This window comes from Rhinoderma darwinii, chromosome 2, assembly GCF_050947455.1.
Source record: "Rhinoderma darwinii isolate aRhiDar2 chromosome 2, aRhiDar2.hap1, whole genome shotgun sequence".
In the NCBI taxonomy this organism is placed as follows: domain Eukaryota; kingdom Metazoa; phylum Chordata; class Amphibia; order Anura; family Rhinodermatidae; genus Rhinoderma; species Rhinoderma darwinii.
In genome coordinates this window covers 410,744,053-410,769,610 of record NC_134688.1, presented here as the reverse complement: position 1 = coordinate 410,769,610, position 25,558 = coordinate 410,744,053, and the positions used below count along the sequence as shown (strand labels likewise).

The 25,558-nt window shown below is 43.4% G+C and overlaps 1 protein-coding gene across 1 annotated transcript in view; it reads right to left on the bottom strand.

Annotated features, from left to right (window-relative positions):
- Positions 1 to 18,096, bottom strand: part of LOC142741432 (uncharacterized) — a 54,402-nt gene extending 36,306 nt beyond the window's left edge. The window contains exon 1 of the mRNA XM_075850811.1: positions 17,975 to 18,096. The gene's annotated coding sequence lies outside the window, so the exon portion shown is untranslated. The remainder of the gene's footprint in view (positions 1 to 17,974) is intronic.
- Positions 18,097 to 25,558: the final 7,462 nt, after the last annotated feature.

The window sequence follows — 25,558 nt, the reverse complement described above, 5'->3', positions numbered from 1 at the left end:
TCAAGACTAGTGGGAGTGGCTATTATTATGTATATTCGCTTCTCTTGGACACAGCCGGGTCTTTGATGCTGGGAAAGCATGGTGTGTTGTTGTTTGGCATAGCAAGCAGGGTAGCCCGCTCTATGAATTATCAAGGCGTCACAAATAGGCTTCTACCTGGCTATACACGCTGTGCCTCATGACGTACACACTATCCCTCCATGTTTCACTCACTTGCACCCCATTATCCATTTATTTCTATTGAGGCACTTCATTTATTACTGCCCCCTATATTTCACTTATAGTATTACACTTGCACACAGACTATTCATTTATTATTTCTTACTACACATCCCATGCACCACACACCACTCCCCTCAAGACTAGTGGGAGTGGCTATTATTATTTAAAGCACCTGCTCGCCCTTTCATCAGCATTTCTGGCCTGGCTGTGTCCATTTGTAAGTATGGCCTTTTTCGGTGTTTTTGTATATGTCCCTGTGTTTTTATCGGTTCTGTTTGTGCATCAGGAACGTTCTGTTCCATTTTAGGAGTTAGGGACTCGCAAGTCTGGGGATCCTTGTCGTGGATTGCGAGCTTGCGTCCTTTTGGCCAAAATGATTACCAATACCCCAGGTATTTTTCATTATTATGTATATTCGCTTCTCTTGGACACAGCCGGGTCTTTGATGCTGGGAGAGCATGGTGTGTTGTTGTTTGGCATAGCAAGCAGGGTAGCCCGCTCTATGAATTATCAAGGCGTCACAAATAGGCTTCTACCTGGCTATACACGCTGTGCCTCATGACGTACACACTATCCCTCCATGTTTCACTCACTTGCACCCCATTATCCATTTATTTCTATTGAGGCACTTCATTTATTACTGCCCCCTATATTTCACTTATAGTATTACACTTGCACACAGACTATTCATTTATTATTTCTTACTACACATCCCATGCACCACACACCACTCCCCTCAAGACTAGTGGGAGTGGCTATTATTATTTAAAGCACCTGCTCGCCCTTTCATCAGCATTTCTGGCCTGGCTGTGTCCATTTGTAAGTATGGCCTTTTTCGGTGTTTTTGTATATGTCCCTGTGTTTTTATCGGTTCTGTTTGTGCATCAGGAACGTTCTGTTCCAGTTTAGGAGTTAGGGACTCGCAAGTCTGGGGATCCTTGTCGTGGATTGCGAGCTTGCGTCCTTTTGGCCAAAATGATTACCAATACCCCAGGTATTTTTCATTATTATGTATATTCGCTTCTCTTGGACACAGCCGGGTCTTTGATGCTGGGAGAGCATGGTGTGTTGTTGTTTGGCATAGCAAGCAGGGTAGCCCGCTCTATGAATTATCAAGGCGTCACAAATAGGCTTCTACCTGGCTATACACGCTGTGCCTCATGATGTACACACTATCCCTCCATGTTTCACTCACTTGCACCCCATTATCCATTTATTTCTATTGAGGCACTTCATTTATTACTGCCCCCTATATTTCACTTATAGTATTACACTTGCACACAGACTATTCATTTATTATTTCTTACTACACATCCCATGCACCACACACCACTCCCCTCAAGACTAGTGGGAGTGGCTATTATTATTTAAAGCACCTGCTCGCCCTTTCATCAGCATTTCTGGCCTGGCTGTGTCCATTTGTAAGTATGGCCTTTTTCGGTGTTTTTGTATATGTCCCTGTGTTTTTATCGGTTCTGTTTGTGCATCAGGAACGTTCTGTTCCAGTTTAGGAGTTAGGGACTCGCAAGTCTGGGGATCCTTGTCGTGGATTGCGAGCTTGCGTCCTTTTGGCCAAAATGATTACCAATACCCCAGGTATTTTTCATTATTATGTATATTCGCTTCTCTTGGACACAGCCGGGTCTTTGATGCTGGGAGAGCATGGTGTGTTGTTGTTTGGCATAGCAAGCAGGGTAGCCCGCTCTATGAATTATCAAGGCGTCACAAATAGGCTTCTACCTGGCTATACACGCTGTGCCTCATGACGTACACACTATCCCTCCATGTTTCACTCACTTGCACCCCATTATCCATTTATTTCTATTGAGGCACTTCATTTATTACTGCCCCCTATATTTCACTTATAGTATTACACTTGCACACAGACTATTCATTTATTATTTCTTACTACACATCCCATGCACCACACACCACTCCCCTCAAGACTAGTGGGAGTGGCTATTATTATTTAAAGCACCTGCTCGCCCTTTCATCAGCATTTCTGGCCTGGCTGTGTCCATTTGTAAGTATGGCCTTTTTCGGTGTTTTTGTATATGTCCCTGTGTTTTTATCGGTTCTGTTTGTGCATCAGGAACGTTCTGTTCCAGTTTAGGAGTTAGGGACTCGCAAGTCTGGGGATCCTTGTCGTGGATTGCGAGCTTGCGTCCTTTTGGCCAAAATGATTACCAATACCCCAGGTATTTTTCATTATTATGTATATTCGCTTCTCTTGGACACAGCCGGGTCTTTGATGCTGGGAGAGCATGGTGTGTTGTTGTTTGGCATAGCAAGCAGGGTAGCCCGCTCTATGAATTATCAAGGCGTCACAAATAGGCTTCTACCTGGCTATACACGCTGTGCCTCATGATGTACACACTATCCCTCCATGTTTCACTCACTTGCACCCCATTATCCATTTATTTCTATTGAGGCACTTCATTTATTACTGCCCCCTATATTTCACTTATAGTATTACACTTGCACACAGACTATTCATTTATTATTTCTTACTACACATCCCATGCACCACACACCACTCCCCTCAAGACTAGTGGGAGTGGCTATTATTATTTAAAGCACCTGCTCGCCCTTTCATCAGCATTTCTGGCCTGGCTGTGTCCATTTGTAAGTATGGCCTTTTTCGGTGTTTTTGTATATGTCCCTGTGTTTTTATCGGTTCTGTTTGTGCATCAGGAACGTTCTGTTCCAGTTTAGGAGTTAGGGACTCGCAAGTCTGGGGATCCTTGTCGTGGATTGCGAGCTTGCGTCCTTTTGGCCAAAATGATTACCAATACCCCAGGTATTTTTCATTATTATGTATATTCGCTTCTCTTGGACACAGCCGGGTCTTTGATGCTGGGAGAGCATGGTGTGTTGTTGTTTGGCATAGCAAGCAGGGTAGCCCGCTCTATGAATTATCAAGGCGTCACAAATAGGCTTCTACCTGGCTATACACGCTGTGCCTCATGACGTACACACTATCCCTCCATGTTTCACTCACTTGCACCCCATTATCCATTTATTTCTATTGAGGCACTTCATTTATTACTGCCCCCTATATTTCACTTATAGTATTACACTTGCACACAGACTATTCATTTATTATTTCTTACTACACATCCCATGCACCACACACCACTCCCCTCAAGACTAGTGGGAGTGGCTATTATTATTTAAAGCACCTGCTCGCCCTTTCATCAGCATTTCTGGCCTGGCTGTGTCCATTTGTAAGTATGGCCTTTTTCGGTGTTTTTGTATATGTCCCTGTGTTTTTATCGGTTCTGTTAGCACAAAAAAGAACAAAACGAAAGAATATTTTATCATAGTAGTTCTGTATAACTTCATTTATAATGCCCAAGAGACATAGTTGAGGGGTAAGGAGTCTTGGGAATTCAAAGTAGGTATGAAGAAATTCCACTACCTCCGACCAAAAGGGGGCAACCCTGGGACACAACCACACACAATGCAGATAGGTACCAACAGCAGACTGGCACCTAAAAATAATTATCTAAAGCCAAGGCTCCAATCTTCTAGAGTCTGACTGGTGTGTAGTAGATTCGATGTAGAAATCAGGATTGTATCAAAAAAACTTCTTGCACCAATAACCGAATCAAAAAAAGAAAATTCCACCCCACTCCACTCCTCCTCTAAGGGACATCCCCCTCCACCTTACATATGCTTTATCAAAAGGTCTCTTTCCATACGATAACAATGTGGTGTATATTCGGGCAAGGATCTTTGGAAGGTCCGGGGCACCAAGAAGGTCCTCCAGTTTAGAGAAGCTCAACTGAGGTGACATAGAGCCAAACTGGGCACACCAAGCATGACGTAATTGGAGATAGAGAAAAAAGGCTTTTTTCGAAATTCCAAATTGATCACGAAGTTCAGAAAAAGATTTAAAAAAACTGATTCTGCAGTATATAATTGACCCAGAAACTTAACAAGATTCAAAATTGTATAACCAGGGATTATTTCATAAAACAGTTTGAGGCGAAAATACGGGGGGCCGTATGGACCTTTATCAGACCGTGTACTGCCCTCCAGGCTGTAGCCACCATCTAAGGCCTCATGCACACGACCGTAAAAACTCCCGTTATTACGGGTCGTAATTACGACCCGAAATAACGGGCTCATAGACTTCTACTGGCGACGGGTGCCTTCCCATTTTTCTCACGGGAAGGTGCCCGTGCCGTTGAAAAAGATAGAACATGTCCTATTTCAGGCCGTAATAACGGCACGGACAGTCCATAGAAGTCTATGGAGCTCTCGTAATGACGGGTGGCTACATGTGTGCACCCGTCATTACGGCAGCGTTGCTAAGCGACGTCAGTAAATAGTCACTGTCCAGGGAGCTGAAAGAGTTAACTGATCGGCAGTAACTCTTTCAGCACCCTGGACAGTGACTACCGATCAGTATAAACCTGTAAAAAATAAAAATAAAAGACTTTCATACTTACCGACAACTTCCTGCTTCCTCCAGTCCGGTCTCCCGCCCGTTGCGTTGGTGACGTGTCCCTCTCGACATCCGGCCCGACGTCCTGGATGACGTTTCAGGCCATGTGACCGCTGCAGCCAATCACAGGTCAATCACAGGCTGCAGCGGTCACATGGACTGCCGCGTCATCCAGGGATGTCGGGCTGGATTTGAAGAGAGGGAAGCGTCACCAAGACAACGGCCGGGTAAGTATGAATTTCTTTAACTTTTATTACAGAAAAGGCTGTCCCTTCTCTCTATCCTGCACTGATAGAGAGAAGGGGCTGCCGATTAGTGCAGTGCTATTTTGCCGCCAAAAACGTGCCCGTAAATACGGGTGACACCGGACCCATATTTACGGGCACGGGTTCGTAAATACTGGTGCAAAACGGGTGGAATACGTGTGACACCGGACCCGTATTTACGCCAGTATTTACGGGTGGGAAAAAATACGGTCGTGTGCATGAGGCCTAAAGCGGGAGCGGCACACAACACGGGGATTTGAATCTATAAAGCAGATTCGTAAGACTTTCATAAGAGGTCATAAGGGCTCCTGCGCAGCACGTCTGGCGCAGTTTACAGATATGTATGCGAGACCATACTGCCCCCAGTGGACGCAAATTGAAACGGCCGCATGTACCCGTTTCCCGCTGGAAACGCTACTGTGGATGGAGTCCTCGGACAGACCTCCGGTTCTCTCCCCTGTGCTTTCTCAGATGTTACAGCTGTGGGACTCGCTTAGAAAGAGATTTCATATTAAATCACCCCATAATCCGCTCATGACTATCACGGGTAATTCTGCCTTTCCTCCGGGTCTGCGTAGAATGGAATTCCGGTGGTGGCTCAATAAGGGGTTTTACAGGATTAAGGACTTCTTTATAGGGGGGGACATTAGAACTTTGGATTACTTTAAGGACTCACACTCGATGCCCCCATCGGAGCATTTTAGATACATCCAGATACACCATTTCTTGTTGGACTGGAAATCCAGGCAGGGGGACATCAATACATTGACCACTTTTGAACGGCTGTGCTGGCTTTCTGGCCTACGACGTAAAATATCCACGATATATTCCGATCTGGTTACTCCGGAAGGTAAACTCCCTTACATGACTCGATGGGAACACGATTTAGGTACGGGGGTGGAATTGGAGCAGTGGCGGGAGATGGCATGTATGACCTCGAAACTATCTATCAATACATCCTTGGTGGAAGCGGGTTATAAGGTATTAATGAGATGGTATATGGTCCCCACTCGTATAGCTCGATTTAATCCATCGGTGGATATTCACTGCTTTAGGCAATGTGGCGCGGAGGGCACGCTAATGCATATTCTATGGGAGTGCCCAATGGTTGCCACCTTTTGGAACCAGGTATACCAGCTTATTAACACAGTGATCCAAGTCAAACCCCCCAAGGATGTGATTACGGCACTGCTATGCGGTCCTATTCCGGAGGTTCGGGCCCCCGCACGTAAATTTCTCCGATATGTGTTCCTGGCAGCTAAAATAACTATTGCTAGGGCCTGGCGAACACCCACGTTGTCTATGGATATGTTGATCGCTAAGATCTCATGGATAATGGTTAATGACCGCCTAACACATCTGCTGGCTGGTACATTAGACAAATTTGATGCCATTTGGGACCCATGGAGGAATCGCACACTTTCGTGAATACATAGAGATGGTTATGAAACCCTTCTACCCTACACCTTTCCTTCCCCCCCTCCCTATCCTTCTTTTGGTTGTGTGTTTCTTCTTTTTTTTTTCTTTTTCTCTCTCTTCTCTTTCTCCCATAGAGGCCACGTTAAGGTACTCTATAAAGTAATGTGATGTCAAGGATAGTTACCTATGTTAGCAATGAATACATTTATATACTATATATTTGGCAGGAGTATTGACATCATGACAGATATATAATGTGAGATTTATTGGAGGCCATGTTGGTCTAATACTTTGTTTAATTGTATTACTGAAATGCAAAAGCTGAGACTCTGCGAGTCTGTGTTATTACTACATTATTATTTTACAAAACTGTTTAATAAAAAACTATTGAAAACATAAGGGCTCCTGCCAGTGCAGTGGCTACATTACTCAGATCGACATCTATCCACCAACGTGCAACAACCAGTTGGGACGCTAGGTAATACAGATTCAGGTTTGGCGCCGCCATACACCCCCATACACTTAGGAGCCTGCACTTAGGAGCCTGCAATAGACTAAGACTGAACCTAGGAACACAACCCTGCCAAAAAAAAGGATTGTATAACACCAGCGAGCCGTCTAAAAAATTGTTAAGATAACACAATAGGACAGGCATGAAATAAGTACAAGAATTTAGGTAAGTACACCATTTTAAATAAATTGATCCTGCCATACAATGACAAAGGGAGATTTTTCCAGGTGTTCAGCTGCTTCCCAGTAGAAACAACTAAGGGGTCAGGATTGAGTACATTGTATTTTAAATTAAGGGAAACTTTAATCCCAAGGTGGGTAAATTGGGAAACTTTCCGCAAGGGTACAGGAAGACTCTGCTCGGAGCAGTATTCAGAAGAAAGGGGAAACAAAACTGACTTAGACCAATTTACAGACAGTCCTGAAAAGGCCCTAAATGTGTTGATCAATTTAAAAAGAGAAGCCAGAGAAGGACCATCATCTGCAAGATATACCAATGTGTCATCTTAATATAGGGTGAGTTTTTTGATTATGTGGCCCCTAGGAATGGAGGGAGATTGGCGTATGGCCACTACCAGGGGTTCTATTGCAAGGACGAACAACAGTGGGGAGAGTGGGCTTCCCTGATGGGTACCACGTTCCAGGGGGAAGGATTCAGAAATATCCAGATTCATTCTGACCCTAGCACTAGGTGCCTCATATAAGAGTCGAACAAGCGCCAAAAATCTAGGACCAAAATTTAAGCGGGAAAGGAGCATCCAGAGATAGCGCCATTCCACAGAATCAAAGGCTTTGTATGTGTCAAGAGAAAGAAAGAAACCAGGAGAGACACTGTGCTCTGCTTCGTCTATGTTTAAAAAAGTCTGTGTATGTTAATGTCCGTTCCCTTTCCAGGCATGAAGCCAGTTTGATCAGGGTGAACCAGGGACAAGATAATCTTCTTTAATGTGTTGGCAAGAATCTTGGTCAGTATTTTAACATCTGAGTTAATAAGTAAAATAAGACGATAGAAGTCCGGGAGAGTAGGGTCCTTCCCTGGCTTCAATAATAACACAATGAGTGCCTCCTGTATAGAGGCCGGTAAAATACCCAACTCAAAAGCACTGGAGTATACATCCTGAAGTTTTGGTATCAGAGTATCACAATTGGCCCTATACCACTCACCTCCCAATCCATCAAGACCAGGAGTTTTGTCAGAAGGCAACATCCGAATAGTGTTTTCTATTTCTTCAACTACAATTAGACTATCCAATTCACTTGCCTGTGCAGTAGACAGACGCCATAAGGCAAAAGGAGTCCAAAAATTGTTCTATCTTGCTTGGTGGACCACCATCCCTTGAGCTATACAACACAGCATTAAAGTCCCATAACACCTTATTTATATCCTTCGGGGCAGTACACCCTCTGAAGAGATAATGGATGGAATAGATACACAAGGACATTCCGACCCCGATAAATATGCCAACAGTTTACCATTGTTATCGCCAAATTCAAATAGGGATGCCTCGGTAGCCAATACTAGCCAACACTCTTTATTTAGTCTGTTCAGTATGCAACGCTCTTTGGGCCCTCGCCCATTGGGTGTCAGGTTGAGGATTCGCAATATATTCTTGCTCAGTCCTTTGGAACTCGCACGCTAGGAACTTCTCTTTTTCCCTGGAGATCCTTCTGTATTTTGCCACCCCGGCTACAAATGCCCCTCTCACTGTGGCCTTATATGCGTCCCATACAATTAGTGGATCCTGGTGTGAGGAGTTGTTTTCCCAATATATATTGTGAAAGGCCGAGATCTCTGAGGTAACCTCAGGAGAGGCAAGCCATGCCGGATGAAGCCTCCAGTCAATGGAAGCTCCGGTCAAAAATGTCAGGAGAAGAGCTGAATGATCTGAGATACCCCCTGGGAGTAAAAGTAATGGAAGTAACTACAGGCAAAAAATCCCAGGAGGCCATAGCAAGGTAAATTCTAGGGAATGTTTTATGAGTGGATGAGTAATATGAGTATAAGTTTTCCGTCTGAAATTTTCATTGCCACACATCAGTGAGATGAAGTGCCGAGGACAAGGAATTGAGATAAGCAGATGCTTGATCCCGTGCAATCTACCGAGCCATCTAGTACCGCACTGAAGTCATCCACGCATAAAACCGGGCCCACCGGAAATTCTGACAACTTCTTAGCTACCTGATCTAGCAGTGCAGGATAAAGAGGTGGGGGGGGGGGGCATACAAATTTATTATAGTGAAAACTGAACCATGTATCGAGCCGTGCAGAATAACATACCGACCAAAATGATCACAGGCCACCTGCAGCAACTCCAAACGCAAATTTTTAGCTATTAGTAGTGACACTCCACGAGAGTAGTTAGTGTAAGAAGAGTAATACTCCCTCAATATCCAGGCACGTTTGAGAGCCAATACCTTTTGGCCTGTCAGATGTGTCTCCTGCAGGCAGATAATCTGTGGAGAATATTTCTTCACAAAATTAAAAACAAGAGCTCTCTTAAATTTAGAATTAAGCCCATGGACATTCCAATTTATCACCTTAACCAAAGCCATAATGCATCTGGAATTGATACAGCAGCCTGAGACCAAGCGCGGCCACAGAACATGTGGGGAGGGAAGAAGGAGCACAACATTCAGACAATCATACAACATAAGTAGCATATAACAGTACAATACATTTTAGTAATAAACCCTTGATAAACCCTGTCAGACACTAAACTAAGTGCAGACCTTTACCCTGTAACTATAGAACCAATAGAGGACAGTGGTCCCTGACTAAACTAACAACTACCACATTATCAGATTCCCGAGATCTGATTTTTTTAACGGGATATCATTAGAAAAGATATATTGAATATTTAAAACTAGAGCAGTATCACAATATAAAATATAATTCGACACTAAGCGGAATATATCAAAAGTGACATGCAGTCTTCAGTGTTCAATAAAGCATGTAACAGCCAATACAGGATCCTGTCCAGCAGCAGATTTCTCAATCAGGAGGGAAAGCTCTACCAGGAGTACGTGGTGCAACTTCCGCCTAATCCAAGGCCTCAGCAGGGGAGAGAAAGAACCTAGATGTGGATCCATCAGTCACTCTCAATTTTGCAGGCTAAAGCATGGCATACTTGTAGCCCTTCTCCCGAAGTTTCTTATGGACCTCTGTAAATTGGACTCGCTGCCTCCGTATGTTGACCGAGAAATCCGGGTAGATGGAGACTCGTTGGGTGTTGCAAAGGATACTTCCTTTCTTCCGTCACGCCTGTAAAATAGCATCTCTATCTCTGAAGTGTAGCATTCGTGCAAGTAACAGACATGGAGGCCCTCCTGGTGGACTCATACGACCAGGGACCCTGTGGGCCTGTTCAATGGTAAAAAAAGGCAGGAAAATCCGTAATATCCAGGGTTTCCTTCAGCCACCGCTCCAGAGACTTGACCCTCCGATTTCTCATGCAGTCCAACTATGCAGATTTTATCTCGCCGAAGACGGTTCTCAAAAGTCATCTGCTCGCTCGAGCGAGGCCACCACCCCTCTTCTCAGATCCGAAATTTGGGCCGGGAATGGGGCCCATAGTATCTTCCACCTCAGAAACCCTGCGTTCTGTTTCAGTAGTACGCTAACAGATTTTCTGTATATCATGCCTCAGTATAACAAAATCCTGACGCAGTTCATAAACTTTAGTAGTAAGCTTAGATTGATATGAATTGATAGTAGTCAGCAGTTCTGCAAATTTTGAATCCATATGTGAGGAGGTGACAGACTGTTCTTGTGGGGACAATGATCTTGGTGGGCTCATGGAAACTTCAAACATCGACAGAGAGGGATCAGGAGAGGCAGGCAGACGCAGAGGTCTGGAGAACTGTTCAAGTTTCTTTGCCGCATGAGCTTTAATTTTAGACATGTTGGCACAGGAGGGACCATCATCCAGTGAGTGAAATGGGGGATCTTCCAACACAGATTCATCATCAGAGGAGGGGGGGGGGGGGTGACAGAGTTCCCAGATGGGGATTTACTCCTCCCTTTCTTTCCCCTATAACCTCCAAATGTTATAAGGCCTCGTTTACAGGGTATGCACCAAATGGTGGAGGAACTGGGAGGGGCAGGCCAGCACCTGCCCGTGCAGGGCAATAGGGAAACGTGGGTAGAGAGCAAAGTGGTGTGCACAGGATTATCCTCACCCTTGCCCAGTCAGCAGCAGCGTGTATTGTAGATGCTATTATAGGTCTAGTGGGCATCGATGTCCCGAAGGCACTGAGGGGATTCCTTCACCACATGGTCCCAGACAGATGCAGCTACAGACAGCGGCATGGGGGAGGGAAAGTCACCACCGAGCACCTACCTCCCAGCCAAAACCAAACACCCTATATAGGGTTATGTCTCCGGTCCAAAGGGCCTTCTGCCAGCACGCTCCACAAGTCCAAATCCCCACAAGTGTAGACCAGTAGAGGCAGCGCGCTGTCAGTGTCTGCACGTCCTGAGTACCTCAGCCATCCACCACGCACCAACCGGAAATACCGGGCTTCACCTAGCTCCTCGCTCCAGCTAGTTATAATTGAGGCAGCCACCAGAAAACTTCTCACTGGCGGATGCAGGAGAATGAGCAGTCACGTCCCCCCCTCAGAATTGCTCAGGTTTATAGGATGGATGTGATTTAAACAGGATAGGGGGTCAGGGGACTCGGGAGCTCCGTGAAGCATGTCTGCTCAGTCAGAAATCTGGCCACGCCCCCCACTGCTTTGACATTTTTGCCTGGGAGAGACCTTGCTGATGCAGCATAACTACCTTGTGTCTTGTGGCTGTGCTCAGTCTTGCCATGGTGGACCTGTGACATCAAACCGTCTTCCACAACCTCACTTTTGTAACAGAGATTGGCTGTTCCTCACCCAGTTTTAAGCCTCCTACACCGCTGTCTCTGTTACAATTAATGACTTTGTTTCAACCTACATATGAAAATGATGATCAGTATTAGCGGTTTGGTATAATTGGTTAATAATACACCTGACTATAATCCTGCAAAATCCATGACTTTGTGCCTAGAAGAATTGATGCTGTTTCGAAGGCAAAGGGTGGTCACACCAAATATTTATTAGATTTTTTTCTGTTCATTCAATTTGTGTTTTGTTAATTGATTAAAAAAAACTATTAACACTTCTATTTTTGAAAGCATTCTTACTTTGCAGCATTTTTCCATAATTGCCTAAAACTTTTGCACAGTAGTGTACATATCAGGGAATTCATCTCACCAACTCTCTCCATATGTCATATTAGGATGTCATAGAAGGGAATCCCTCACTCAGGAAGCGTCAAATTAAATTTGTTCTAGGATAAAGAAGAGGTATTCCCAGGAGGGGGAATAGAAGTTTTTTTTTTGTAGATCTAATAGCATTCCATGTCGCGATATATAATATTATATCCATAGTCTGTCTTGTTTGGTCACCCATCTTTCTATAAGAAATAAATCCCGTTTGGTCCCTATGAATATAATCCGGTAGAAAATGATCTTTCCACATCAATAAATGAAACAGAGCAGTATTTTAAAAAAAAATTTAATAGGCAAGCAAAAAACCTGCAGCATTTTAATAGCTCACCAGGCACAGCGGCTGTGCCTGGGATTGCAGTTCCAGTCCCATTAAAGTGAGTGGGACTCAGCTGCAATCCCAGACACAGCCGCTATGGATGTGCACGGAGCTATGCCTGGTAAACATAAAGAAAGCCGCGGTGTTCATTGCTGCGGGGGTGCTGGGAGGGGATTCGGACCCCCACTGATCCGATATTGATGACCTATCCTAAGGATAGGCCATCAATATAAAATACACGGAAAACCCCTTTAAATGATCTGCTGCTAATGTCTTGGTGCCAGATACTACAGGACACTTTCAGAGATCTTGTGGAGTCCATGCCTCGACAGGTCAGAGCTGTTTTAGTGGCACGAGGGAAACCTACACAATATTAGGCAGGTGGCTTTAACGTTATGGCTGATTGGTGTTTATGCCTGATGCTAGCCAAAAACATGTTGTGAATTGGGCCTAAGGGTCGTTTTACGCCAGACAAATTTGACCCTAAAAACGTGTGCCGATCAATGTGACATTTGATCGGTGCTCGTTTGCGTCTTTCACAAGCAGCGATGTATAGGGATGTGCAAGCGTTACTAAGATTGTTCTTCCTGATACATATCTATCATGTCGGCAGCACGTCTCCCTGTTTACACAGGGAGATGTGCTGCCGACAACGATAATATTTTATGCTGCATAGACATTACGATCAGCCAATGAACAAGTGTTTGCTCGTTCATTGGCTGATCGTTGCCCTGTTTACACAAGGCAATGATCTGGAATGAGCGTTCATATGAAAGTTCGTTTGCCCGATTATTGTCCCGTGTAAAAGGGCCTTACGTATTACAACTTTACAAAGTTACTTAACTTCTAATCTGGAAAATTGTAAGAGTTTATTCCAAAAACAGCATACACTCTAAGAAATTCCACCATTCTGTCTTCCTTCCCCATGTACAGCCTGTTCTAAACTTCCTCTCAACTTTATTTCTTTACTTTATAATCAATAGGTCAAGACGTGGTAAATGTCACTAGTTATTTTTTCCTAATACGAACAACACTTACTGTTTTCTTATGAAATGTCTCACTTTGATAATCCAATGACAGGGTAATGCCAACAGTCAGGGCATATACTGTGCAGGTGGCGCGGTTTGAATTTTCTGATCCCAGGTCTGTAGTGGTATTGGGGGAATTAATACCAACCTGCCTAAAGGGTTTGTCTAGAAAGGACAACCATCTTTCCAAATGCGTAAGGAAGCTGCCAACGCCTAAACATTTTATCTGCGGAGATGAGGCATGCAAAATGTGGCATGACATGTCATCCATTAAAATCAAACGGTGAGAATGTACTACATAGTCGCCCTGAGTGCTGCTCTTTGCAGTGGCTCTCCGCTTTGTCTAATAGGGCATATGCCATCACAATGGAATGGCTATGCGCCGCATTGTTCCTACTTAGTGTTATAGTAGATTCTGTTATCCATTTCATACATACATAAAACATTTAAACATGACTAGAAGGGCATAAAGCATTGTTTACTATGTATTGTGTATGATGGGATATATATATATATTTATTTTTTTTACATTTATTATAGAGCAGATAAGCATAGCACTGGCAATAGGTATGATGGAGAAAAAAATGTATAAAAGGTGTAAAAAAGTTATTTATATTATAAAAAAGTGACACATTTTAGGCATAGTTCCACTTCAATATCTCAATTGACATTAAAAAAATAATAATAATTTCATTTGACAGATTTTCTACTGATTTGCGTTCTTTTATTGTTTTCCCTCCAGTCATATACAGAATAGTATTTGCCCTTTAGAAACAGACACCGATTTAGAAGGAAGATGTCTGAGTCTGATATATGATCTGACAGCTCAGATTTAGATGAGGATAGAAGATTTCTAAACTGTAGATCATTTGAATCAATGTTTCTACTGAGTTGTTCCCTGCCTTGCTTGATGTATCAGCTTTGAAGGATAACATTTCATGGATGGGATTTCATGGTGGGATTCACAATAACGGAAAACATATTAAATTTATTGATTCTTCAATTTATCATCCGCCACCACTCACTTGTTTGTTGCATGACACACAGAAAGTGTTCCAGTAATGGAACGTGTGATCTATCAATAAAGGTCATCCCAGCTAGAAACAGTGAATTACTTTCTACACCAGAAAAAATGGAAGGATCTTCCACTGATCGCATAAGCAATCCAACGTTTATTCAACATTGTCGCGTTTCTCACATGACACCATACATTACTGTTGGAAACATAGCGCGTGTGCGTGTGTGCGTGTGTGTGTGTGTATGTATATATACACACATACATATAATCTATAAATAAAATAAATACTCCTTATTGTTACTCCTCTGTAATAAAGACACTTATTTTGCCCCTTTAAAGCATTATTCTCAGAAAATAACGGAAAGCAGTCAAGACTCATCCCGATTGTTTCGAAGAAGTTTGATAGAGTTAGCAACCTGATCATTAGCTGCTGCAGTGATCCTAAAAGTTCTCAGTTGCTCTGAGTTCTTGTCAGCAAACTATTGGTGATCTAGAATACTCTGTGAATGGGCCAATAGAAAAGCTGCTGTGAATTTAACCCCTACCCGCACCAGGACGTAACTGTCCATCGACAGTGTGCACCGGGAACCGGGAGGTCAGCTGTCGCCGACAGCTGACACTCCCCTCTTGCCGGCCAGCGGTCCTTTGCCGCTGATTTCGGCGAATTAACCCCTTAAATTAGGCGATCGGGTGCAATCGCCGAATTTTGGGGGTTTCTAACATATCGCCAGACCCCGGTCCGAAATCGCGGGGTTTGCCGATAGTTACTATGGCAAACGGAAGCCAAACAGTGGCTTCCGGGTCTGCCATGGACGGAAGCCCATCAGGACCAACCTTCGGCTGGTCCTGATAGGCTTCCTGTCAGAGTGACAGGAAGTCACTGTTTCATTCCCGATGGCACACTGTCGGCGACAGTGTGCATCGGGAACTTGGAGATCAGCTGTCCCCGACAGCTGACACTCCAGTGTTGCCGATCAGCGGCTCATCGCCGCTGATTTCGGCAATTAACCCGTTACATGCGGGGCTCGATTGCGATCTCCGCATGTAGCGGGTTTGTAGCGCATCAGCAGCCCCCATGCAATCGTGGGGGCTTCTGATGCTTGTGATGGGACCCGGGGGCCAGACAACGGCCCCCAGGTCTGCCTCGTAGACCAACTGTCAGAGTGACTGTGACGTCACACTGACAGTTGGAATACGTTACACTATCTAGGTAGTGTAATGTATTCTAGCAGCGATCAGAGCTGCAGGTCAAAAAAAGAAAGTGTAAAAAGTAAAAGAAGAGTTAATAAACAAAAATATAAAGTGTAAAAAGTAAAAAAAAGTTAATAAAAATGTTTTAGAAAAGTGTACAAATAAAAGGTTTTGTTTTCCTATAATAAGTCATTTATTATAGGGAACAAATGAAAACGTTAAAAAAAGTACACATATTTGGTATCACCGTGTTCGTAACGACCCAAACTATGAAACTATAATGTTAATTTTTCCGCACGGTGAACGCCGCAAACAAAATAAACGGAAAACTGTCAGCATCGCTATTTTTTGGTCACCACCCCTCCCAAGATATAGAATAAAAAGTGATCAAAAAGTCGCATTTACCCCAATATGGTACCAATAAAAACTACAACCCGTCCCGCAAAAAACAAGACCTCCCACAGCTTTTTTGACGAAAAAATAAAAAAGTTACGGCTCAGAATAGCGTCTCAGAAAATAAATTATTTTATAGAAACGTAATTTTATTGTGCAAACGCTGCAAAACGTAAAAAAACTATGCACATATGGTATCGCTGTTATCGTACCGACCGGCAGAATAAAGTAAAACGTAATTTATTGCGCACGGTGAATGCTGTAATAAATAAAGAATTTAAAGCGCCAAAATCGTTGTTTTTTGGTCACCTTAGCTCTAAAAAAGATCCTGAGGGGCCAAAATGCTCACTATACCCTAGAAAAATTCCTTGAGGGGTGTGGATTCCAAAATAGGGTCACTTTTGGGGGGTTTCCACTGTTTTGATCCCTCCAGGGCGTTGCAAACCCGACATGGCACTGAAAACCACCAATCCAGCAAAATCTGCGCTCCAAAATCCAAAAGGCCCTCGTTCCCTCCTGAGCCCTGCTGTGGGTCCAAACATCAGTTTACGACCACATATGGGGTATTGCCGTAATCGGGAGAAATTGCTTTACAAATGTTGGGCGGCTTTTTCTCCTTTATTCCTTGTAAAAATGAAAAAAATTCTATGTTTCCACAGAAAAATAGGTGATTTTCATCTTCACAGACTAATTCCACTAAATTCTGCAAAAAAACTGTGGGGTCAAAATGCTAAGTATACCACTATAAAAATGCCTTGAGGGGTGTAGTTTTCAAAATGGGGTCACTTTTTGGGGGTTTCGACTGTTTAGGTACCACAAGACCTCCTCAAACCTGACATGGTGCCAAAAATATATTCCTAAAAAAAGGAGGCCCCAAAATCCCCTAGCTGCTCCTTTGCTTCTAAGGCCGGTGCTTCAGTCCATTAGGACACTAGGGCCACATGTGGGGTATTTCTAAAATCTGCAGAATCTGGGCAATAAATATTGAGTTGCATTTCTCTGGTAAAACCTTCTGTGTTACAGATTTTTTTTTATTACAAATGAATTTTGGCAAAAAAAATGAAATTTGTAAATTTCACCTCTACTTTGCCTTAATTCCTGTGAAACGCCTAAAGGGTTAAAATACTTTCTGAATGCTGTTTTGAATACCTTGAGGGGTGCAGTTTTCAAAATGGGGTGATTTATGGGGACTTTCTAATATATAAGGCCCTCAAAGCCACTTCAGAACTGAACTGGTCCCTGAAAAAATGGCCTATTGAAAATATGAGAAATTGCTGCTAAAGTTCTAAGCTTCGTAACGTCCTAGAAAAATAAAAGTACGTGAAAAAAAAATGATGCAAACATAAAGTAGACATATGGGGGATGTTAACTAGTAACTATTTTGTGTGGTATTACTATCTGTTTTACAAGCAAATACATTTAAATTTAGAAAAATGCTAATTTTTGCTAAAATTTGAAGTTTTTCACAAATAAATATTGAATTTATCGACCAAATTTTTTCACTAATATAAAGTACAATATGTCACGAGAAAACAATCTCAGAATCGCTTGGATAGGTAAAAGCATTCCGGAGTTATTACCACATAAAGTGACACATGTCAGATTTGAAAAAATCACCTGTGTCCACAAGGCCAAAACAGGCTGCGTCCTAAAGGGGTTAAAATTATATATATATATACATACACACACATACATATATATATATATATACACACATACTGCTAGTATATAGCTGCAATTTGAAAAACATGACCATATATATGAATATGATGACTCAAACCACATTTACTGTTCAGATGAGATCTAGAGAGATTCAGCCCCGATCACTTATACTGATAGCAAATAACTAGAATGAGAACAGATGCAGATTGGTTCCTATAAGGACTATTAATCTTACCTGATTCTTTCAGCACACACAGAATTTGGCAGTTTCTGGTCCAGTAGAGAAGAGTGTAAATTGTCAGAATGTAACCAGCGCTTTCCTCGTCATTACTGTGCCATAATAACTGTAATGATGTGTTTCACCACTGGGTGGCTCACTCCAACTATAAACACAATCGTCTTAGCAACAGGGCTCGATGAATGGGGTGACGCGATCCTAGGCCGTCTGGGGTCACGTGTGACATCACTATTGTCTTCATGGCGTGATGTTCGGACAGCAGACATTACAGATTTAGTTTGCACGATGACGAGGAAAACAAGTCAGTAATACGGTCTGAGGGCGATTCCATAATATAGCAATGTACGGAAAGCTACTTCTACAGACTTAGCAGTATTATCAAAGCCACTGGTTCTGTTTTGTGGTAAAACTATATGAAAGTGGAACTGTGTGTGAGATGAATCCTGTGCAGGACCAGCTGCTGCCACAGGTAAATTGGAGGCGCTGCAGCCCACGAGCTAGCTCTGGCACTTACAAGTTGGGAATATGTGAGAGTATATAACGTGTATATTAGATTTGCCTTTATAGAAATTGGCAGAACATTTGTTTTTGTACATATGCCCTGCCCATAAAAGCTGGCCATGCCCACGTAACAACAGCCCGACTGTCCTCATGAAGGAAGTCCCAATGTGAGCCCCATTATTAGAGCCAGCCAGCGTGCCCCATGAGTGCACTTTTGTAAGCATTCCTGTATTACTTCAATGCATTTAAATGTTCTTGATGAAAATATCCTATAGTTTTGTGTATGCAAATCCTATATGTCTCCATGGTTACAGACTACAAACTGCGTAGTCTGCTCCTGCAGTTAAGCGTCTACTAACAGAGATCAGCGCTGGAGTATGCTCCTGGTCCTGTGGAGAGCAGAATGACTAACCACTCCTGCTGGACAGGCTCCCGGCTTTGTGGGCTCAGAAGCAGACACTAAAAACAGACGACAGGAACGTTATATTGGCTCCTTGTTTCTGAACAGCTAATTTAAAGTGTAGTTAAACGTTTGACAAACTTCTGACATGTCAGATTAGTTTTTGGAGATGATTTTCCATTGACACTACACTATGAAAAACGCCTCAAAAGAAGCTCCAAATTAAAAGAAGCTTCATTTTCAGCTTCACAAACGGCTGAAAATCAGGAGCTGTTTTCCCTTGAAAACAGCTCCGTATTTTCAGACATTTTTGAGTTTGCGTGTGAACATACCCAATATTCAGGCATTTTTTTAGTTTTTTTTTAAAACACTCACGTTTTTTTACGGCCGTTTTTGGAGCTGTTTTCAATAGAGTCTATGAAAAACAGTTCCAAAAACGTCCCAAGAAGTGACCTGCACTTCTTTTTCGCGGCCGTTTTTAAAAACGGCCGCATAAAAAAAGCGACCAGTCGGAACAGAATGCCGTTTTTCCCATTGCAATCAATGGGCAGATGTTTGGAGGAGTTCTGCTTCCGATTTTTCTGCCATTTTTCAGGCGTTTACGGCCCGAAAAACGGCCGAAAATAGCCCGTGTGAACATACCCGAATAGTGCTACATATATGGGAATAGGTGTAAGCTTGGAATCACACATGCATGCAGTCTTTAATGCAGTTTTTGGTTTTTAGCCATACACAGGAGCGAATACAAAAGGAGAGAAGACTTATCTGTCTTTCCTTTATACTTTTTCTTCTTTTTAGATCTATTCCTGCATTTGGCTAAAAAATAACGCCACAAAAATGGCCGGTGACCTGCTGTCCCGAGCAGCCGACGGGATATCCCGGTTCTAAATGCATCTACGTTCTCAGGACAGAGATGCAGTTGATTCCAACGGTGTAGCAGGGAGTCCTCAGCTCCACTATTCACTATGTAACGCCAGCCGTGAGCATCTTGGCGCAGGCAGGTACAATACAGTGACATCATTCTGCCTGTCTGCGCCAAGCCACACACCGCACAGACCGGAGGATTAGGATTGTATTAGGCACTATGGGGGGGCATTATACTGTGTGGGGAGAGGCACTATGTGGGCATTATACTACATGAAGAGGCACTTTGGGCCATTACACACTGTAGGGGGGCACTATTTGGCCATTATACAGTGTGTGGGGGGGGGGGGCACTGTGGGCCATAATACTGTCTTGGAGGCATCACATTGTGTGGGAAGGCACTATGAAGGGATTATATTGTGTGGGGAGCAATATAGGGGCATTATATTATGGGGGCACTATATTGCGTGTTGGAAGGCACTATGAGGGCATGATACTGGGTGGGGAAGCACTATGGGGGCATGATACTGTGTGTGTGTGTATGAGCTGGGATTGTGCAGAGTTAGGCTGGATTCACACGAGCATGTTCGGTCCGTAAAGGACGGAACGTATTTCGGTCGCAAGTCCCGGACCGAACACACTGCCGGGAGCCGGGCTCCTAGCATCATAGTTATGTACGACGCTAGGAGTCCCTGCCTCGCTGCGGGACAACTTTCCCGTACTGTAATCATGTTTTCAGTCCCTGCAGTGTGTTGGGGCCGGGACTTGCGGCCGAAATACGTTCCGTCCTTTATGGACGTAACATGCTCCTGTGAATCCAGCCTTAGAGGCGTGGTTTAACTGAAGAAACCATTGCTTCGACACGTTTCACGCGTCAAAGATGTCCCTCTTTGAAATACTTGACAGTTAGGAGGTATGATTATGTGTCTGTATATTTCCATTAATATATAGTGTAATTAAAGTGGTTCTCCGGAATCAATAAAAAAAAAAAACAACAGACAAGAATGGCATAAAAAAAAAAAGAAAAAAAAAGCATCACTTGTTAAATCCGTCGCTAATCATGCTTCGCTGCTTCCTGCCGGTCGCTGCAGACTGTCAATGGCCTCAGCGTTGGCTGCAGAGGTCAGATATGCTGATATGACGTCATTGCTGCAGCACAATAAACAGAGCTGGGCGGGGAGCAATGGCGGATCATCATTAGGGCATTTTGGGGGGCCGCCTGGGGTCCGAGGCTCACTGGGAGCCCATGGCCACCCAAAGCACAATGTTTTGTCATGTTTTTGCCGCAAATCATGGCAAACCGCAATAAAACTGCATTTTGCATGTCCTGCAAAAGGATCTTAAGGGTATGTTCACACGCTGTATTTTCAGCAGTTTTTCGGGGCGTAAAGGCCTGAAAAAAACAGAAGCTGAACGCCTCCAAACATTTGCCCATTGATTTTAATGGGAAAAGCGGCGTTTCGTTCAGTAGAGTCGTTTTTTTTACGTGGCCGTTTGAAAAAATGACGCATCAAAAAACGGCCCGTAAAAAGAAATGCATGTCACTTCTTGAGCCGTTTTTCATTTTGTCAATAAAAAAACGTCTCCAAAAAACGTTTGATGCTTTAAAAACGGATGAAAAGCAGAGGCTGTTTTCCCTTGAAAACCGCTCCATATTTTACAGCTGTTTTTACTTTAGCGTGTGAACATACCTTAAGCTATAAGGTCACATGACCGTATCTCTGCAGTTCCAACTACTGTTAAGAGACCTGCAGGTGACATGACCGCAGGTCCTAAAACAGCAAGACTCCAGAGAGAAGATTGTGAGGTGAGCTGCTAGGTAAGAATAAGGGGATAGATTTATTTAGGGGGTCTGGTCTGGGGTCTATCAATTTGAGGTGTCTGTATACTTAGGGGGTTTGTTCTGAGGTCGGTATTAGTTTATGTGTTCTGTATTTAGGGGTCTGTATTGGTTTAGGGGGTCTTTATGTAGGGATCTGTATTAAGGGTAAGTAATTAGTGTAGGGTGTCAGGTCTGGGGTCTGTATTTAGGGGTCTGGTCTAAGGTGTGTATTTATTTAGGGTGCTTGTTCGGGGGTCTGGTCTGGGGACTGCAATAGTTTAGAAGGTCTGGGGTCTGTATGTATTCTATGATATAGTCTGGGGTCTGAATTTCTGAGTAAAAGGGGTTGTCTGGGCACATTGACAGGTTATCAGTATAAAACACTGATCTGTGCCCGGACTACCCCTTTAATGTATGGTCCTGGGCCTTGGTGTCTGAATGTGTGCGTTTCTTTAGAGGCTGGAGACGGCTCCAGAAGCGAAGGGCAAAGATCAGGAGAAGTAATAACAGTCTGTGTCAGATGGAGAAGAAAACAGAACGACTCCCATCAGAGAAGATATCACTTGTGAGTCACTGGATCTATAGAGGAGCTGTCACCTCTCCTGACATGTCTGATGTAGAATACAAGGATTTCCTATAAATCTTTGTGTACCCAGGACTAACAAATCTGTTACCATTCCCCTTGTCAGGAGGATGTGTCCCTACACAGTGTGATACAGTCAGCGATGCTTGGAGACAATTAGTATGTAGGGACACAGCCCTTTGACAAGAGGAATCGTAACAACAATGCTCGCAAAGAAAGGTGGTGTTCACTATAGATGCGGTAGGGAGGGGGGGCCCCCAAAGTTTGTGGAACAGCCCAGGGCCTATGGTCTACTTAATCTGCCACTGGCAGGAAGCATTGGAGAAACTGCATAGTATTTAACAGGTAAGACTTCGTTCACATCTGCGTCAGAGCTCCGTTCAAGGGTTCCGTGGGAGCTTTCCGTCAAGGGAACCCATGAACGGAATCCTGACTGAAATAAACGAAAACAGTTTCCATCAACATTGATATCAATGCTGACGGATCCAGTGCAAATGGTTTCTGTTTGTCACCGTTCTGTAAGGGTACGGTCGTTTTGACTGAATCAATACTGTAGTAGACTGCGCTCTTCATTCCGTCAAAACAAGGAATCCTTAAACAATGGTGACAAAACGGAAACCATTGGCACCGGATTCGTCACCATTGAAATCAATAGCGATGCAAACTGAACTCTATGGTTTTCATTTGTTTCAGTCAGGGTTCCGTTCACGGGTTCCCCTGGCAGAAAGCTCAGACGGAACCCTTGAACGGAGCCATGACGCAGATGTGAACGAAGCCAAAGTAATGCTTCTTTTATCATTTTATTATTTTCTGTTTACATTGCCTTAGGGGAAAAATATTTAACTTTTTATTGGTCTAAAACTATGTATTGCACTGTATTGTGCCTTTAGCGTCCTAGTCATTAGGCCCCCCCAGGCTGCCATGACAACCATCTGCACCCCGCAATCGCAGGTGGGCAACGGGGTGACAGAGGGGGCAGCCCTCTTACAGCTAAGATTGGTTACATGTACCCCAAAATGGTACCAATAGAAACTACAGTTCGCCCCGAAAAAAAAACAGTCCCTCACACTGCTCAATCGACAGAGAAATACAGCAATTATGGGTCTCTGTATATGGTGACAAAACAATATTTTTTGTTTGTAAAAGTAGTGAAAAATAAATATATAAAAATTTGGTAATTGTATCGCCCTGCAGAAGTAAACATGTCATTTTTACTGCATGGTGAACGCCATTAAAAAAAAAATGTAAAAAAATTAGAAATCCATGTTTTTTTTCCCCATTCCACCCCATAAAGGATTTCCAGTTCCCCAGTACATTACATGGTACAATAAATGATGCCATAATAAATCTAAAAACGTTTTCCTGCAAAAAACAAAAAAAAACAAGCCCTCATTCGGCTATATTGAGTTTTGGCAGGTTGGGGTGAAAAACGAAAATTAAAAATGGCTGCGACGGCAAGGGGTTAATATGGGAGCTTCTGCAACGATCAGCTTATTGATGCTGGTTTGTCTCCCAGGACCCCTGGTGAACAGCGGATTTTACTGTGGGCAGCTGCGTCCAGCTGGACAAATGTAGTATTATATGGCAGTCATTCTTACAACAACATGTAAAGCTCGAGTCTGCCAAAGCCAGGCGCGCTGCTTGTGACACCATCGCTCAGCTCTGGTCCATAGTGAAGTCCATGTGCCATATGTGCCTGATGTGACAGCCCTGACGTGACAACCCTTTTAATGACTATAATACATATATGCTTTTCACTGTATATACTGTGTGTGATATATATATATATATACACACACACACACACACACACACACACACACACACACACACACACGCGCGCACGCACGCACGTGTGTGTAAGTAGGAGTATGTGCATATGATAACCCATAAACTACTAGGAATGATGCTATGAACCCCTAGACCACTATTATCCACCCACATAACGGATATTGTATTGTTATACCACTGGAACCACTAAATAGCTGAATTACCAGGGGTGGGCTTGGGATTGTCAGATTTGGAGCCCAAACCACTAGGTTACCAGAAAAGGACGTTGAGCGTAGGAACACAAAGGACGGATATGCTGCGTAAAAGTACACAGCGTATCCGTCCTGGAAGCCGTACTCTTCTGAGCGTAGCCCGGCCTCCTCCGATGACACTGTAGTCCATGCGATAGCTGCAGCAGTCACCTAGGATGAAACATCATCCCACGAGGCCACGCTGCACTTAAAAGGAGGATCACGTTGCTAGGACTCTAGCAGGGGGCAAGTATACATTTTTTTTTATTACTTTCAAATAAAAAATATAGCTTTTCTCTCGCTTGCAATTTTTGCAGCGGAATTGCAGCGTTGCCGATGCAAAAAAGTCGCAAGACATGCTTCTTTGCTGCAGTTTTTACCTCCCATTGAATTCAATGAGGAAAACCTGCAACAGAAGAGCAACGATTCCGCAGCATAAATTGACATGCTGCAGCTTTAAAAAAAAACAAACCAACAACAATGCACTGCAGGTCAATTTATGAATGTTTTTTTCTGCTGATTTTTTCCACTGTGTGGATGAAATTTGTTCAAATTCCATCCACTCTGCTGCTACTATAATACTGAAATACATTGTGGAAAATCCTAGTGTGCTCCTACTCTAAAACTGTGTAAATTCAGGGAAGGGGGAAAAAATACTTATTTTTTCCATTTTAATCCTTTCAAAATAGAAATTAATGTTAGTGTGAACATAGTCTTAGATAGATACTAAATTACTTATACAGATTTGCATTTGGAATCTATTTCTCACTCTGCTTTGCTGGGGTAACACTCTGGAAAGCTTCTTTCAGACTAGCGAATCTTACATCCGTATTCCATCCATTTTTTCCTGTTTGTAATCCAGAGCTAATGTTACTCAATGATACTATGCCCAGGAGAGTATAAAATATGGGTGTATTTAAAAATGCAGCATGCACTACTTTCATCTGTATTGCGGATGGAAAACACCCATTGAAGTCTCTGGTGAGTGAATAAAATACGGATGCATCAGTAATTGGTCTGTATAAGATTTGTAAGGCCTCGTGCACACTTCCGACACGGTTTTCATGGCCGTTTTTGACGGATCCGTGTGTCCGTTTTATCGGCCGTGTGCACTCCGTGTTTCCGTTTCCGTGCGCCGAGCATGGTACTGTCCAGGGTGCTAAGAGTTAATGGGCTGCACTGATCGGCGGTAACTCTTTCAGCACCCTGGACAGTACCATGCTCAGCGCTCGAAAAATAAAATTTAAATGTAATAAAAAATAAATAAAAAAAATGTCACTTACTTTCCTCCTGTCCGGCCTCGCGATGACGTTTCATCCATGTCGCCGCTGCAGCCAATCACAGGCTGTAGTGGCGGTCACGCACGTCAGGATGACGTCAGAAGGCCGGC